At 38.3% G+C, this 17,097-nt stretch overlaps 1 long non-coding RNA gene across 1 annotated transcript; it reads right to left on the reverse strand.

Moving 5' to 3' along the window:
* Positions 1-485: 485 nt before the first annotated feature.
* LOC116408668 lies at positions 486-15,831 on the reverse strand. Its single transcript, XR_004221135.1, has 4 exons — positions 15,712-15,831; positions 15,392-15,549; positions 14,126-14,234; positions 486-735 (listed from the first exon to the last, which is right to left on the reverse strand). It is a non-coding gene; the product is annotated as an uncharacterized LOC116408668 (long non-coding RNA).
* Positions 15,832-17,097: the final 1,266 nt, after the last annotated feature.

Here is a 17,097-nt window from a genome sequence, read left to right on the forward strand (position 1 = left end):
AACTAGCAGATGTTTCCCTGTTTTGGTTACTAGGTTGATTTGATCAGTGGGCATGCAGAGCAATGATCAAACCACAATAAAGGGGGGCATATGCAGATCTATCAGGAGAGGGCCAATGTGGGCTTTCAAACCTACTCAATATGTAACTAGATGATTCCCAACCAGATATTGGTCATTCAGGTTGTCATTTTGGTCCCATAGAGAGGCTAATAAGCTGCTGACTGGGGTGGTCAAGTCAGGAGCCTTTGTCGGTCCATGTATGGCAAATGTTAAAAGCTTTTCCTCAGTGTAAATGTGCTAAGTATTACTGAGATTCTTTAACTCTTCACATGTCTGTACCATATCACCCATTCAGGTACATAATATTGATCTTTTTCTAACTTTTCTGTCTCAGGCAGCTAGATTCTATTACGGGCAGAAGGAACATTGAAGCTACAGCTCGGGCGGACCTGCCTTGGAGAAGAAATGTATATATACTAAGCAGCTCATTTATTTTTTTATTTTTTTATTAGATTTAATCATTTTATAAAATACTTTTCAGATTGAATGTGCTGAATGGAAAGACAGATGTTCTGTATGAGATGCCTATAAAGAATTTGCTGTTTTCTGGGATCTGAGATACTAACATTACAGAGCTCTTAGTTCTAGGTTACACTCTATGATGATTCAGAGGTGATGGTAGATTTGTAGGGGTCCCAAGAGAATGGTCTCTGGAACAGCTCCAGTCTCAATGCTCTGAAAATAAACCAGAGATGAAATGCAAATTTTTCCAAATGTTACAAAATATTTATATTTGTAACATTCACATTCAGAGTTTACTATGCACTAAAAAAAACTGTAAACAGAAAACATGTGAATATAAATGTTTGAAACAATAAAACAAAGGGGGTAATGTCATAAAATTCACAGTTTCTAGTAACCCATAGCTTCCAGTCAGCAGGCAGCATTTACAGATTACCTGAAAGCAAATTTCTGATTGGTTGCTATGGATTAATAGACCAGGTCCACACTCTGAGACCTGTATAATATTCCCCCAAGAATGTACTATTAAGTCATAGCAATAGAGTATTTTTTATGCATTGGATATTAACAGGGAATCATCTACATAGGTACGCGAAACAATTCGCCAATGGAGAAATGCGGAAATTCAATGCAAATCCATACCTGGCAAAAAAATTAGCTCATCACTAGTTGCCCCACCTGCAAGCAATTGTTAAAATCAGGTCCAAGACTTACCAACTTACAAAGGACACAGATTCCTTGAAGTTAGTGCAGGGATATCCAATTGCTAGCCCTCTAGCCCACATCACCATTCTGTTCCTAAATCTCTAGCTTCTGCCTTTCCTGCACTATTCATTTTCTAAACTATTGTAGAATGTATGAAAAATTTAGCTTTCTCTATTGGGTTGAGTGTAACCTATGCCCTGCGGGGGGGCGGTATATGTTCCCCTTGGCCCATGGTGCTATGAATAATCCTTGCTATGAAGGCAGACATAGCCTTGTTATTGCTCCTTGGACTCCCCTTTATGGAGGAGCGGATGCTGCTGGAGAGCCAAAGACAGGAGGCCTCAGTAAAAGCCTGAGACAGTAGGCCTCAGTAGAAGCCTGAGACAGGAGGCCTCAGTAGAAGCCTGAGACAGTAGGCCTCAGTAGAAGCCTGAGACAGGAGGCCTCAGTAGAAGCCTGAGACAGGAGGCCTCAGTAGAAGCCTGAGACAGGAGGCCTCAGTAGAAGCCTGAAACAGGAGGCCTCAGTAGAAGCATGAGACAGGAGGCCTCAGTAGAAGCCTTAGACAGGAGGCCTCAGTAGAAGCCTTAGACAGGAGGCCTCCGTAGAAGCATGAGACAGGAGGCCTCAGTAGAAGCTTGAGACAGGAGGCCTCAGTAGAAGCCTGAGACAGGAAGCCTCAGTAGAAGCCTGAGACAGGAGGACTCAGTAGAAGCCTGAGACAGGAGGCCTCAGTAGAAGCCTGAGACAGGAGGCCTCAGTAGAAGCCTGAGACAGGAGGCCTCAGTAGAAGCCTGAGACAGGAGGCCTCAGTAGAAACCTGAGACACCTCAGTAGAAGCCTGAGACAGGAGACACCTCAGTAGAAGCCTGAGACAGGAAGCCCCAGTAGAAGCCTGAGACAGTTGCCCTCAGTAAATGCCTGAGACAGGAGCCCTCAATAATGGATAAAACTGGGATGCGGCCTTGTACCGAGCAATAGCATAGCAAATGTCATAACATGCTCTAGAAGTGTGACATAGACAGGGCAGCTAGTAAGAGCTTCAGCAAGAAAAATATACACAGGAGCACTCACCGGTAGACTCGCTGGTGTGCTGGTGAGCTGGTGAGTTTCTTAGGAAGTGGCTAAGGGCCATGAAAAGCCAAGTGTTGTGGGGTTGAGCCCATTATGTTTCTTTGATGCTTTTACTATATTAATAAAGACTTTTGTATTTTTAAATCGACTGGCTGTTGCTCCATGCTTGAGACAAGCTAATAAGAGCTGTCATGTGTTTCAACAAGGAAGGACAGTTTAATTTCAGTTTTATAAATCACCTTAAAATTCAGTTATTCATTTTTTTGGGTGTGGGAAAAACACATTGTGGTTTTAGTGTCACCAGTTATCATAGCTAAATATATCCTTTATTTACTTTCTCTGAACCTTCATTAGTGGTTTCAGTTTAAATTCACATTCATGGTTGTGGAGCGAAGCTGAGAGGAAAAGAGTGTGAATATTTTTTTAGACATTGCTAATGTAAAAATAATACATTCTATAAAATAGCTATTTAGACATACATGGGCATAATAGGAATGTGCAGCCTTGTTTATGACAGATCCAAGGTTTGTTTATTCTGATCCTTTATGAAATAGCATTTAAGGTTTCCATACTGGAGCATTTGCAGTTCTGGATTCATAGTTGTCAAGTCTTCTCCAGCCCACAATAATAAATAGGGATACTTCAGTAGAGGGCCTAGTGCTGAAATTTCTGATACCTTTTTATGGATTAACATAAGAAAGATCAAGATATTCGTTAGCTTAAGCTATCAGGCTACATTTTTTTGCATTACTTGTTAAAATAACTAATTATAGAGCAGCTTAACGCAGTAAATGTGATAGAACCCAGTAGGTTTGTCCAGCAGTTGTATATTTTCTAATCTAATTAACAACTCCTGGTAATGCCTTGTAGCAAGGTGAGAAGGTTAGGACTTAGGAGGCTTAGGAGAAGACTTATCCTGCAGTGAGAGAGAGTGGAAGATGGGGAGGGTGATAAATGAGGTGTAACTTCTTTCTACTCCCTATGAATCCCTCCTGCTCCCTTTGATAAAACACCTCTGTTCTGTCAGCCGGAGTTGTTCTAGATGCAGGCCACAAATTTTATCCCAGCAAAGCAGACCGCAAGATGAAAATTGCTGCAAATTTTGTTGCACCTCTGTACCTAGTGAAAAAATCACTCATCCATAGCAAAGAATGTTAACGCAAATTCCTAATTCTACTGCAAACACCACTTTGGCACCTCTGTTACTAAGGGGCAGATTTATCAAAATGTGATAAATGTGATTCTATTAATTCCTATGGGATTTTTAAAAATGTATTTATCAATGGGTGATGGGCAGATTTATCAAAATGTGAGATTAGAGCTCACCACAGAAAAACTCACCCACTTTCTATTCTTTCCTATGGGATTTTTAGATAAATACGCTTCTAAAATTCCCATAGGAATGAAGAGAAAGTGGGTGAGTTTTTATGTATTGAACGCTAAACTCACTTTTTGATAAATCTGCCCCTTAGAGTTCACTATTTAATAAATGCACTTCTGAAAATCCCATAGAAATGAATAGAAAGTGGGTGAGTTTTCCTTTGGTAAATTCTAATCTCACATTTTAATAAATCTGCCCATTTTAATTGAGCCCTTCTTAGTATTACTAATAGACAGAATTGTGGGTTATTATACTTAAGAAAGTAGTATTAGTATGTACAAGGCATAGTGCAAAGTGCAAAAACTTGGTACAATTCACCATGTTTTTGAACATTGTGCCTTTCTCTGCGTAGAAAATTGCAACAGGTAGAGAGCTGCATTAGCCCGAAGTATACAGCACCGCAGGCATTCAGCAATGCTGCATTTACACAGGGTGGGTGTGGGTAGGCAGGTAGCCATCCCCCCTCCTGCCCTCTAACCATACCCTATCTTGTGTATCATGAATTCAGAGAGTGGCACACTGAGAGACATGTGCCCTGGTCACCTACAATTCACTAAAAATTTTTGGAGAATTGCAGAGTTTGTTGAAAATCCTTTGGACCATATAATTAAGGGCAGAAAAAGTTGATCTAGTTAGTAAATTATATTCAGTTGTGCAGTTCAGTCGGGGGCATCAGAAAAGTAGTGCATAGATTTACAGTATAAGCCTCCCAACTGCACTTGATTTAATTGGGATAAAACTTTATTCTAGATGGCATTGCATGTAAAGGAGCCCTTGTATTTTATGCTCACTGCATCTTGCACCTTGTGCTTCATGTAGTTTGAATGGCACAACAGTGGATTGGCATTGGGGTAGGACAAGGCTTCATGCTTCTATTAGTTTTTACAACTAGGCATTAGTAATTGAATAGCTGTTTATATATATATATTTACATTAACCTATGATGTAAATAGAGGAGGGTACAATTATGCTGTTAATTAGAAACTAAGAAGATGCTTTTGAGAACACGTAGTAAAAGAATATCCGTTTTTCTATCCATCCATTGCCCTAAAATAATCTTCTCTCTGGTGGCAAAACCTTGTCTAGCAAAGAAAGTGGCACCTCTGTGACCCGATAAACAGATGTTTTCTCCTCTTCTGTACTGACAGACTAGTAAATCACTGAAAGGCTCCTGCACAGGGTACGCGAGAGAGTAAACTCTACTTCTGAGACGCAACAACACGTTCACATTGTATGTGATATATATTTCATGGGAAGGTTGACTCCACAGGAGCCTACAAAGCAACCGAGGAATTCATTTTCTGCTCTGAATGCAGCGTTCAGAGAATATATATTTTTATTTGGACCCTTTTGTGTTTGTATGATAAATAGCAAGACCTAGCTGTGAGCACACTTGCTGCAATCTTAGTTTTCTGAACCGGATTACTGAATTATTTTCTGGTAATTATACGTAATAATACCTATTTTTATAACCCTAAATATATTTTAATAAGATCTCGTTAAGGCATTTTACTATGCTATGAATGGTTTTGTAAAAGGCCAATAATATTAATTTATTGCAAGTCTGCTCACTGCAATAATTTCATTTTATAGGAATGTTACGGCATTTTAAAAAATAATTAAAGACTGAAATACATTGTGTTGGATGTAATTCCCTTCTGGTGAGCCTCTGACTGCCGCTCCTTTTTCTTCCTTCCAGTGCATAGAGACAAAGGCAAGTGAATCAATATCTCTCAAAAGGAAGTTAAAGCTGCACAAAGATGGTGTCTTCTCCCTCATTAACTTTTCCTCGCTGAATGCAGTGTGAATAATAAAAAGCCCTTAACAGGGATACCTGAACTGAGACCCTCTAGGTCAGGGATCACCTTTTTAAGATGTAAAAAGTGTTGGTGAGCCCATAAGCATGAGAAAAGCTCTTTGGGGATGGCAAATAAGGACTGTGATTGGCTATTTGGTAGCCCCATGTGGACTGCTGGCCTGCAGAAGGCTTCCGTTTCACTTCACAGAAAAATTAGCGAATATTTGAAAAAAATTATGTAAAAAAATGTGACGCACGAGAACAATTTTTTTGACGCACATAATATTTTTCCGAATTTTCCCTGGATGAAATTTGGCGCCCAATTCGCAAAACAATCCGCCAATGGCGAAATGTGGAAATTTGCTGCAAATCCATGCCTAGTGAAAAATTTCACTCATCACTATTGGGGATCACTGCTCAAAGTGATGTTGGACATCCCTGGGTTGGTCTCTAAACACCACAGGTTAAAAGAGCTTTAGAAAGTAATTTGAATGAAATTCTCATCATGCAGTTGCTTAAAGGCAGGGCAGCTTAATTCTCAGTCCATCTGTGCATATGATCTGGGCATATATTAAGGTGGCCACACACGTGGCGATTTCCGATCTTTTGTGCGACCACCGGTCGCACGAAAGATCGTACTATTGGCTACTAACCGATCAGGGCTGAAACGGCAGATAAGGAGGTAGAAACAATAGGATTTCTACCTCCTTCTGCCGTTTCAGCCCTGACGGCAGATTTTGATCAGGCGCCTTCTATGGCGCCCGATCAAAATCTTTTAACCTGGCCGATCGGCGAGTCGTCCGATATCAGCAGCTTCCTGCGATATCAGTCGACTCGCCGACTTGCCATACACGCACCGAATATTGTACGAAACGAGGTTCCGTATGATATTATCGTTGCGTGTATGGCCAGCTTTAGAGATGTTAATTACAACATTGGTTCTACACAAAGACTGGAGCAACTCCCATAATAGTCCCATTACTTAAAGAAGAACTAAAGCTCAACAAAGGACCAGAGTAATTTAGAGTAAATTATGTTTAATGTAATTAACACTAACATGATGTGTTAGACTTCTCATGCTCTGTGCTGCTGTCAGTTACAGTTACCTGAGCTTAGGCACCCACACACAATACACTGTATAGATAGAAAATAAAGGTCATGAAACAAAACAAATTAGTAATTAATGCAGATTTCATATCACATTGCAACTCGAAAACCAGTGTAATTTGCATCAGAATTAAATAATCAGCCCTGTAGCAACAGCTTATATGACAGGCTAACCCCTCTTTCTGCTTGATGATTTGCAAAGACCCCTAAGCTTAGCTTCTAAGCTTCTAACAGCTGCCCAGAGCACACTGAGCATGTGCAGTGTCACTGACACTTCTGTCAAGAATGCTGAAGGCCTGGATCATTACTGTTTTTACTAGAATACTAGACCTTTATGCTGGTGCAGTATATAAATCTTATAAAACAGTTCAGTATATAGAACATGCTATTTCTGTCCTCTGGGCATACCCAGTGCAAATTATGTTTTTACTGTATCATACAGTAATGGACTTTGGCTGTTGTCTAATAAACTAAAGTGCATCAAACTAACTTCTTTAAACAGGTAGTTCTTTAGAGAGAGTTTGTACATTTGGAGGCTTTGGCAAGGAGGTCCAGAGTCAGGCAGAAGCTCAAGAGAAATCTTGCAGGATGGAATGGTACAAGGTTAAGAGAGGAGAAGAGAAGAGAGGTTAAAGTGAGAAGTAGAGAAAAGAGAGCATAAAGGGCTGTATTTTGAGGTGACTGTTTAGCTGTAGCAATAGGGTACATGCTTGAATATGCCTTTTTAACTATTATTTGCAGAAAATGTCTAGTCTGATTGAGCTGGTCTTCATCAAGAGTGTGGTACTTTTCTTTCCAGGAACATGTTTCCATGTACTCATGTTTTGGTATACAATATCGTCAATATAGCTAAAGTGAAAGTATATATAAATATAGTCTTAAATAAAACATTAAAAATTTGGATGTTTACTAAACCTTTGACATACCAGGTTCCATATACTTACATTCTGCTAAAAAAAAGCTGCATTTTTCAGTTCTGGATTATCCAGAGTAAACAGTACCCTATCCTACCTAATATTTACCTTCAGGCCATCCTCTTGGTATAATTGAGTGCAACCCACCCATCAGGGATACTGAAAGGTTCTCTTCAAGCACCAAACTTTACCCTACCTCGGCTCCCTATGTGTGAAAAATCCTTTGCACAAATCCAAGTATGATTACTAATGGCCTATATGAATTAAGATAATAATAATCACAAAGTGCAGAATTAAAAATATGCCAGTCCAGTGCAATACATGGGTGCGTTTTGAAGCTTCCTTTGATACACAGTTCACTTTGTTCTTTAATGATCTCAAATGTTTCTAAATACAATGTTTCAGTGAAGAGATAAAAGTATTAAAACTGCCAGGCAGGACTTCTTGTTTTATTCTGTTCCCCCAAAGCCACCATCTGTGCCTTTAAACCCAGAGCACTGTGTCTTTATGCGTGTTCCTTTGGAACATTAGGCCTGCTGCATTGTTGAACTCCTTGAACCAAATAAATGATATGGAATAAAAAAAAAAAGAGAACACTGTTGTTCAGCAATGCATGAGGATTAGAGAATTTTCAGATCCAGGAAAGTTAAAAGTAATGCCAGATTCAAGAGAGCAATTTTATCTGAAATTAAAATGCTCCTTCTGGCGGTTATTATAGCCAATAGTATCAGGCAGGAACACACTGGATAAAACTAGTAAAGCAGCATTAGAATAAAATATGCATGCTTTATAGCATTTTGCTTTGATGCTGTTAGAATTTTGCCAGACATAAGAAAATGTCTATCTTCACTGAAGGGGTGCTTGATAGGAACTGGAGCTGATATGATATTGGGGGCTGAAATGAATTGTCCTCATTATCTGCTAATAGTTATAGCCGTTGAAAATGTACACCCTGTGGAGTGACAGATGAAAAATTGCTACCAAAAATGTCCTCTCCTGATGGCCAAGTTTTACAGTGAGTCTGTGGAAACTGAAGGCAATGATTGTGTAGACCAGGGATGCCAAAGCTTTTTTTTTATATATGAGTAACACAGATGTAAAAAGTGCTGGTAAGCCACACAAGAATGAAAAAAGTTCTTTGGGGATGTCAAATAAGGTCTGTGATTGGCTATTTGGTAGCCCCATGTGACTACTGGCCTGTAGGAGGCTCTGCTTGGGGTAAAACTGTATCTCTCTGCTTCCAAAACTTGTCTCCAAGTCAGAATTGTAAAAATGGCACCTACTTTGAGGCCACTGGGAGCAAAATCAAAAGGGGTTGGGGATGACTCGTATAGATATGTGTCCCAGAGAACTCCTAAAAGCAAAGTGGACACAGGGCTTTTTTAACCTATGGCTTTAATTTTTGAAATTTAGATGTGTTCTATCTAATAACATGAGTGGATTTAATGTAGCATTTACTAGTGATTAAAGATCACTGATCCACAACAGCTCTATTGATATGTGCCATGTAACTTCTGACCACTCAGAATCTGACATTTCGTAAGCAAATGAAATTGTGTTGTTCCACTAGTCACATATGTAGAAACGTAACTGTGAATTAACCTTAAAATATTTTGGGTTTTTTTTCAAACATATCAGTGGTTATATCTAACTAAATATACTTTAATATAAATAAAAGCAACATTTTGCATGTGGTTATTGTGACCTGTGATCCTTCCAATGCCAGACATTGGGACAGGCTCAATTTGATGAGAAAAGCTTATCTCCTAATTCAGATCCAGTTCAATGAGAAAAACTTATCTCACTGTTTATCACATGAAACCTGTATTGAAGTCTAGGGGAAAAGCTGGAACTGAATTAGGAGAAATATGTTCATTCCACAAAATGAATCTCGCCCATAAATTGTCATGTGATAAACCATAAGATCACGTTTTTTCATGAAACGGAATCTGGCCCATAGTGTTTGGTGTAAAAACTGGAAAAAAGAGATCTTTGGAACTCCCCCATATCACTATATATAACAGGACATGAGATTTATTGAAATTCAAAAAAAAAATTGAAATATTTTGTAATTCAGGTTTTCTGAACTCGAATTAATGATATATCAAGCAACAAAAATATAAAAAAAAATCTAATTACAAAGAATCAACTTAAATCTGGTGAACTTTTATTGAAGTTGATAGAATGTTTTTTTTTCAGCATTCAAGTTATAAAGGTATCGGACCCCTTATCTGGGAACCCATTATCCAGAAAGTTCCGAATTATGGAAAGGCCATCTCCCATAAACTCCATTTTAAACAAATAATTAAAATTTTTTATATTGATTTCCTTTTTCTCTGTAATAATAAAACAATACCTTGTACTTGATCCCAACTAAGATATAATTAATCCTTATTGGATGCAAAACAATTCTATTGGGTTTAATTACTGTTTAAATAATGTTTTTAGCAGACTTTAGGTAGGAGATCCGAATTACGGAAAGATCCCTTATGCGGAAAACCCGAGGTTCCGAGCATTCTAGATAATGGGTCCCATACCTGTATTATAATAATAAATTTTTTAAAAAAGTCTAATTAAAACAAATTAATGGAATGGTCTTTTTTGATGGAGATTATTCCTTCTCCCCCCCCCCCTGGAAATTTACTGCATCAAGTTTTTCTAATCCCAGGATTGTCACTAGCAGTAAAAAAAGGAAATGCGAACACATAGAAAACGTCATTACGTTTATTCAAGATACTTTTTCAAGATTTAAAGAAATTTATCAAAATTTGAATTTGAGTCTTTTTGCAATTTTGAGAAAAAACACAGAGAAAAAAATGCAAATGCCAATACTTGTGCGAGTATTTTGTAGAATGCAAAATAGCCAGAATTAATTAATTGCATTTTCATTCATTAAAGAAAAAAATCACAAAAAGTCGCCAGCAAGTAAAGGTTTTATAGATGTCAATGGGAATAGTCTCAAGCAATTGTATTTGTTTATTTGAGAACATTCCATTTTTCAGCTGCATTAAAAATAAGGAACAAAGTGATTCTCCCTTGTGTGCAACTTTGTTTTTTTTTTTGACTATTCAGTTCGAGTTTTTCCTTAAATAAGCTTGTATTCTCAACCTCCAATTTTGATAAACTAAAAGTTTCAGGTAAAAACTCAAACTCAAAATGCCTTCCCTTTCAAATAAAACAGGCATTGTTTTCCATGTATTGCAATATTTAAGGATGCCTTGTGTTGCACTGTATATGCTGAGTGCCAGCAGCAATCTGTGTCCCTTGCAGCCTTACAAGCTTAAAGTGATACTGACACGAAAAAAACTACTTTTCAAAATATTAATGTACATAAAAAGTTCCCTATAGGTCATGTTCATCGTTTTTCACTGATAGGGCTGCTTTTGTAAGTAATTGTTACTTGAAGTTCCTAAACCTGACTCTTTGCCAACCTGACTGTCCACTCTCAGCCTGTCAGTTATAGCTTCTAATGCTAACGGCCTATCGCTGCACAAATATGGCCGCCTCCTCATAGAGGAACATGGGGAATCAGTAAGGTAAGGTAATGTAAAAGCATCAGGCAAATACTTTTATGGCAAAATTATAAATAGCATGAAAAGATATATTTAAAAAAACAGTTGAATAACAGGTGTCAGTATCTCTTTAAGGTAACTGTCCTGCTAAAGGTAAGTTGCAATAAGTCAGAGCCGACTCATAAAACTTTGGAACAGCTCTGTTTCCTCCAAGTACTTAAAGTGGACCTGTCACCCAGACTGAAAAAGCTGTATAATAAAAGCCCTTTTCAAATTAAACATGTAACTCAAAGTCATTTTTTATTAACACATCTATACCCATTATATAAGCATTTAAAAATCCCAGCTGTCAATCATATCTTGCCTGACCCGCCTCTATGCCTTAGCCCTGTTATTTCTGCTACAAGTTTTAGAGTGTTAGGAAGACAAGGCTAGTTCTGTTTGCAGCCTGCATGTTGAGGCATGGCATCCAGGTCAGCTTGTTGGTATGTGGACTTTGTATTGGTTTTGGATTCACATTATTCATTTAGATAAATGTGTTTCAATGCTGTATGCACTGCAGTTCCTTTTAACTGTGGGACATATGCCATTCATTATTTTACTCAACATTGTCACTAATACCCAATATATGCATGAGAAGAGACTCCAGTGTATTCCAATGCATGAACTTCTTTATATTCTTAAACTACATCCCAGAATCCCACAAAATCCTTTAGCTGGTTCAACAACAGCTTGGCAATCTAAAATATACAATGAACATATCAATGGATGTTCTTCCACATCAAGGGCCTCTCTTGCATAGTCTAAAACTAACCCTGGAAATGAAGCAGTCCCAAATACACCTATGTACATATAAATTAGTTGAAGTATGTGCAGAGATAGTTGCTCTAGGTTGTTGCTGTTCTGTGGAGGTGAAGTTGTATCCAGGACAAGGGCCTCTCTAGCTGTACCTGAACTACAGCTCTCAGTATTCCTTATAGCCTTTGTAGCTCAGCAATCGATCAAGAGAACAGAGGTTTTAGATCGTTCCTTTCCCCAACTGGCTGCAGGCTTCTCATTCACATTCATTTCTTTGAGGCTTTACGAATCATGGGCACAATGTTGCTGAAATGGAATCATTATCTTAGTGCTTAGAAATAAACTCTAAAAACCTTAGGAGGGAGAAGATGCATTTTGCAATTTACGCCCAGTTGGCGAGCGAAACGATCCCTTTTCATCAGTTCCTTGAAGGTTTTTAGGGATGCCTTTTAAAATGACACCATTCTATTCCGCTGCTTCTCGTAGGGACATAGCACAAAGGGAACCAAGCCATCGAGATTATAAAATTTAAACTGAATAAAAAAAATCAGATAGTTGTATGAATATTAAATGGACTTTGTTCATCTTTTATACAGCCACATGCAGTGCCTAACGCCATTTTGTCTGCAAAGCAAAGTACAGGTAAGCGTTTTTTGTTCCAAACCCAATCTATTGTGCTGGTTTCTTATAGCTTTAATCCTCAATCATAAAGTTAGGAGCAGCTAGACTCCGGGATATTTGTTTTCAACGTTATTTGGGTTTTTTTCTTAAAAACCGTAATAGGGGGTGAGCGGAATAGTGCCGACAAACAAGGGGTTAAAGTCTCCTTTTGCTGCTTGTTCTTGTCTGCAGCGGAGGGATTTTTTTCGTAGGTTTCCATGGCAACACTATATCTGGCTGCCAGCTCTGTCGTAAGTTATTGAACTGAGACTGGCTTTTGGTTTAGCAGATAATTAGGTTCTGTCTCACAGGTTCATTTTCCTGTGACTGGGACGTGAATATGACCTACAGCTGGCCTCAATTTCACTGTCACAGACAGAAATATTAACCCCAGCCGTCCCCGTTGCAAAAATAAAAATAGAGAACTTGCCCACTTTCTGCGTTTCCGACCCAATATCAACTTAAATTGCATCCAATATACTGTGTACGGTATTGGTGTCAGCATTTAATTTGGGGGGTTCAGTTCGTAGGGAAAAAAGGAAAGGAAGGGATTAAAAAAAGTTTATCTAATGTTCTGTCTGTCCAACCAGGACCCTGGGTCAGTAAACAAAAGAAATCTCCCGAATTCTGTCATGGTTCTTAATATAAATTTATTCACACATTCATGTGGGAATATGTGTCAGTTTATGGATCAACATGGTCCTGTAAAAGTAATCATGGGGATTAAAATGCCCCTTAATCTCTAGCATTTTCCCCACTGCCCTATAGAATGATGTTACACACTTCTGCATCCTATTTGTGGTCATCATAAATTCATTGCATGATGTATAAATTGTATATAAGTGTCGGTTTATGGCACACAGAATTGTATGATCAACGTACTCCTTTCAAAGGAGTTCAAATTTCTAGCATTCATTCTTATTGCCCTATAGCAATCTGTTGTGCCATTTGGACTTTTCCATCCCTGAAAAGGCTGGGGTTGTCATAAATTTATTGTACAATTCATAAATTCATGGGGGAATATAAGTGTTAGTTTATGGTACGTGGAGCTGTTTGATAGCTATTGTTCACTTAACAATAGGAATCTAGATGTCCCTTAATCACTACCATTTGCTCCTACTACTCGGGGCGCCCCGAAGTTAAATCCAGCCCTGCTACTACTCTATGGCACTTTGGCACCCCTGAATGGAGCGTGGCCACCATAACACCCCACGCGCCATTATGCTCAAGGGCATCCACCAATGTAAGCAATTCTGTAGCAGCACTTTCATTATTAAAGATGTTATTGTTATTATTTGTATTGTCTTGCTGTTCATGCCCTTTCCTATCTATCCTTCTGGGAAGAAAGGGAAATAGATAAATAAATGCTTAATTTCTTTTATCCAAAGCCTGGTTGACCTTAAAGGTATTGTCATTTTGCTTTGGAAATGCTGAAGAAGACAAAACTGTAACAGACTGAACTCAGATCCAGCAATTGTGCTAAGAAATGTTCATGCTCCCCCTTCCTCAGGTGCTCTTACAAACCGTGCAAATGGAAACAGGTATACAAAGGAAAATCCACTCCCCTCAATTTACGCAACTAAATATGAACCCTTAGACACCCATTACATTAACATATTAGCCTTACTTTAGCATAATAGTAAAGAAAAAATACCTGTGCGTGAATCATATGTTATAAGCAGGAAAAAATATCTCGAATTTTCCAATATTCAGGTATAGTCCATTCTTACAGAAATGTCCAACTTGTGAAAAAACAGTAGCGGCTGTAAAAGGAAGGATATGTATCAATAATAAAAAAATCACAAATATCCAGATACAAATGAAAAGGTTACACATATTAGAAGAAGCAAGACAAATGTTGATTTTCATTAAGGCCCATAGGAGCCATGGTATTCAATTTGTCAATCCACATTTCTTTTTGTAATAACACCCTATTGTAAATCACCCCCTCGGGAGGGAATAGTCACCACCTGTAGGACCAACCATCTAAATTGTGTGCTACTATGCCCTTGTTATCTTGTTATCTTTCAAATAATAGAGGCTGAATAAAACTGTCCCTGGTCTCATAGTAAAGTTGAAGCGAGGACAGTGTGACCATAAACCCTCCATTTGCATCTTATAATAGTCTGTGGGGTGCACCTTCCTAAACCAAGTTTGGGTTTTACTAACTGTTTAGTTGGACAACAGTTAGTTGTACAAAGCACTGAATAAGGTAATATAAACGTAGGTTTCACCTAAGTTATTATTAGGTTTAGTTTTCCTTTGTTTTCTTGGAAAACATTAATTTGTATCATGTCACTAACTGAAAGCGTTATGCCGAGGATATTGAAATTCTTACCATGAAAATGTGGAGTCTTTGAAGATCCCTCAGCAGGGACTGAAAATGTTTTCTCAACACAGGTACGACTGTAAGAATCTCATTGACTGAGACTGTGTTTAAAGGGCCCTTCACACTGGTGTTTTTTTGTGTATATGTGGCTCATTTGAGACACGGGGACACCGAAGTGCATAGATAACTCATTCCATATTAATGCATTAATTTGATTGAATTGCAGTTTTTTATGCGTTTGATGAAAAATATCTTAAAATATACAGTATGTGTTTTAATGATTTCAACATGCATTTTAATAGACTCACATTCAAAGTGGCCACAAGTATAGTTGTCATTGTTTTCGGTGTTCAGCATAGAAGTTATGTGTGTGTTTTCTTCTTCTAGTGCAGGGGCCCTTAACCTTTTTACCCCACATTCAAATGTAGAAAAAGTTGGGGAGCAACACAAGCATGAAAAGTATACCTTGGGGTACCAAATAAGGGCTGTGGTTATTTGGAAGGCCCCTATGTAGACTGGCAGCCTACAGGAGGAACCTGGCTTCTATGCAACCAAGACTTTCCTCCAAGCCAAAAATTCAAAAATAAGCACCTGCATTGAGGGCACCGGGAGCAACCAAGGAGTTGGTGAGCAACATGTTGCTTGCGAGCCACTGGTTCTGATAAGATGTTTGTGAAGCAGCAATTGATGACGCTGTAGAAACCGGAGGTGGCGGTAGCTTCAAAGTTCCCCTATGCCAATAGATGCAACTGTGCAAAAATCAAAACAGGAGGTGGGAGGGCCGAGTGGTGACGAGCACAACTATACGGAAGTGCAAGAGCAACTTTTGGTGCAAGTACCTTTAATGATTAGGACTTTTTGTGCAACTGACTGTGGCAAATACAAGTCAGTGGGTGGAGAATACAACAAACCTTTTCACCTTGTCTTTTTAGGTAGAGATTATTTACAGTTGGTCACAGAGTAGCTGCTGGAAACAGAATTCCAAATGGTATGAAGGCATCTTATCAGAGGTTTCAGGGGAACTGCAAGGAAATATACTTCAACCTTTTGCCTAAACACTTACTACAAAAGACTATATAGCTATTACAGGTATGAGACCTGTTATCCAGAATGCTCAGGACCAAGGATTTTCCAGATAAGGAATCTTTTTTTAATTTGCACATAATATTAGACTGCACCCTATGTAACTAACAAATAAAAAATAATTTAAACATTAACTAAACAAAAGGTTTCTTTGCATCCAATAATGATTAATTGTATCCTAGTTAGAATCAAGTACAAGGTACAGGTATGGGACCCATTATCCAGAATGCTCGGGACCTGGGGTTTTCCGGATAAGGGGTCTTTCTGTAATTTGGATCTTCTACCTTAAGTCTGCTAATGAAATTATTTAAACAGTAATTAAACCCAATAGGATTGTTTTGGCTCCAATAAGGATTAATTATATCTTAGTTTGGATCAAGTACAAGGTACTGTTTTATTATTACAGAGAAAAAGGGAATCATTTTTAAAAATGTGAATTATTTAATTAATATGAAGTCTATGGGAGATAGCCTTTCTGTAATTCAGAACTTTCTGGATAACGGGTTTCCAGATAAGGGGTCCGATACGTGTACTGTTTTTGTTTTTTTTTATTATTACAGAGACAAATAAAATTGTATAGAATAGAGTCTATGGGAGATGGCCTTGCCGTAATTCAGAGCTTTCTAGATAACAGGTCTCCAGATAACGGATCCCATATCTGTATAGCTATAGTTATAATATTTCTGAACAGACATGCCAGTCATTACCTATCAGGTGTCTTTATACTGCACTTGTAAAAAAAAAAGGGGGTCACATTTACAGGTATTACATGCACAGCATTTTAAGCAGCCCCGCCATTTGAGCTTTAACTAAAAGCAAGGACTTAAATTGGTTGTTTGTTCACCTTTGTACAACATTTATATATCTAACAGTTCACATTAATGGAACAATCTTTGCCATATACATAGTTAACAAAAAATGTGCAGCTGAAGGGATATTCACCTCAGAATGATCCCACCACTGAGCCTCCACTTCTGCACAAACCCTGTGCTGGGGGGGATGTTTTTTTACTTCCTTATATGATGTCACACATATTACAGCTAGCAGACTTAATTCCTATTGGCTGTGTCTCCTGTCAGTCTGACACTGCTTCCTGTGCCTGTGACAGAGTGCATAACAGTATGTTAGATTTGAGATATGCTGAGTCTGTTTGCCATTGCAAGGGAGAAATTAACCAATGACCTTATCATTTATGCAGCCAATGAATTGATCCA

The sequence above is a fragment of the Xenopus tropicalis genome, chromosome 2, assembly GCF_000004195.4.
Source record: "Xenopus tropicalis strain Nigerian chromosome 2, UCB_Xtro_10.0, whole genome shotgun sequence".
Lineage (NCBI taxonomy): Eukaryota > Metazoa > Chordata > Amphibia > Anura > Pipidae > Xenopus > Xenopus tropicalis.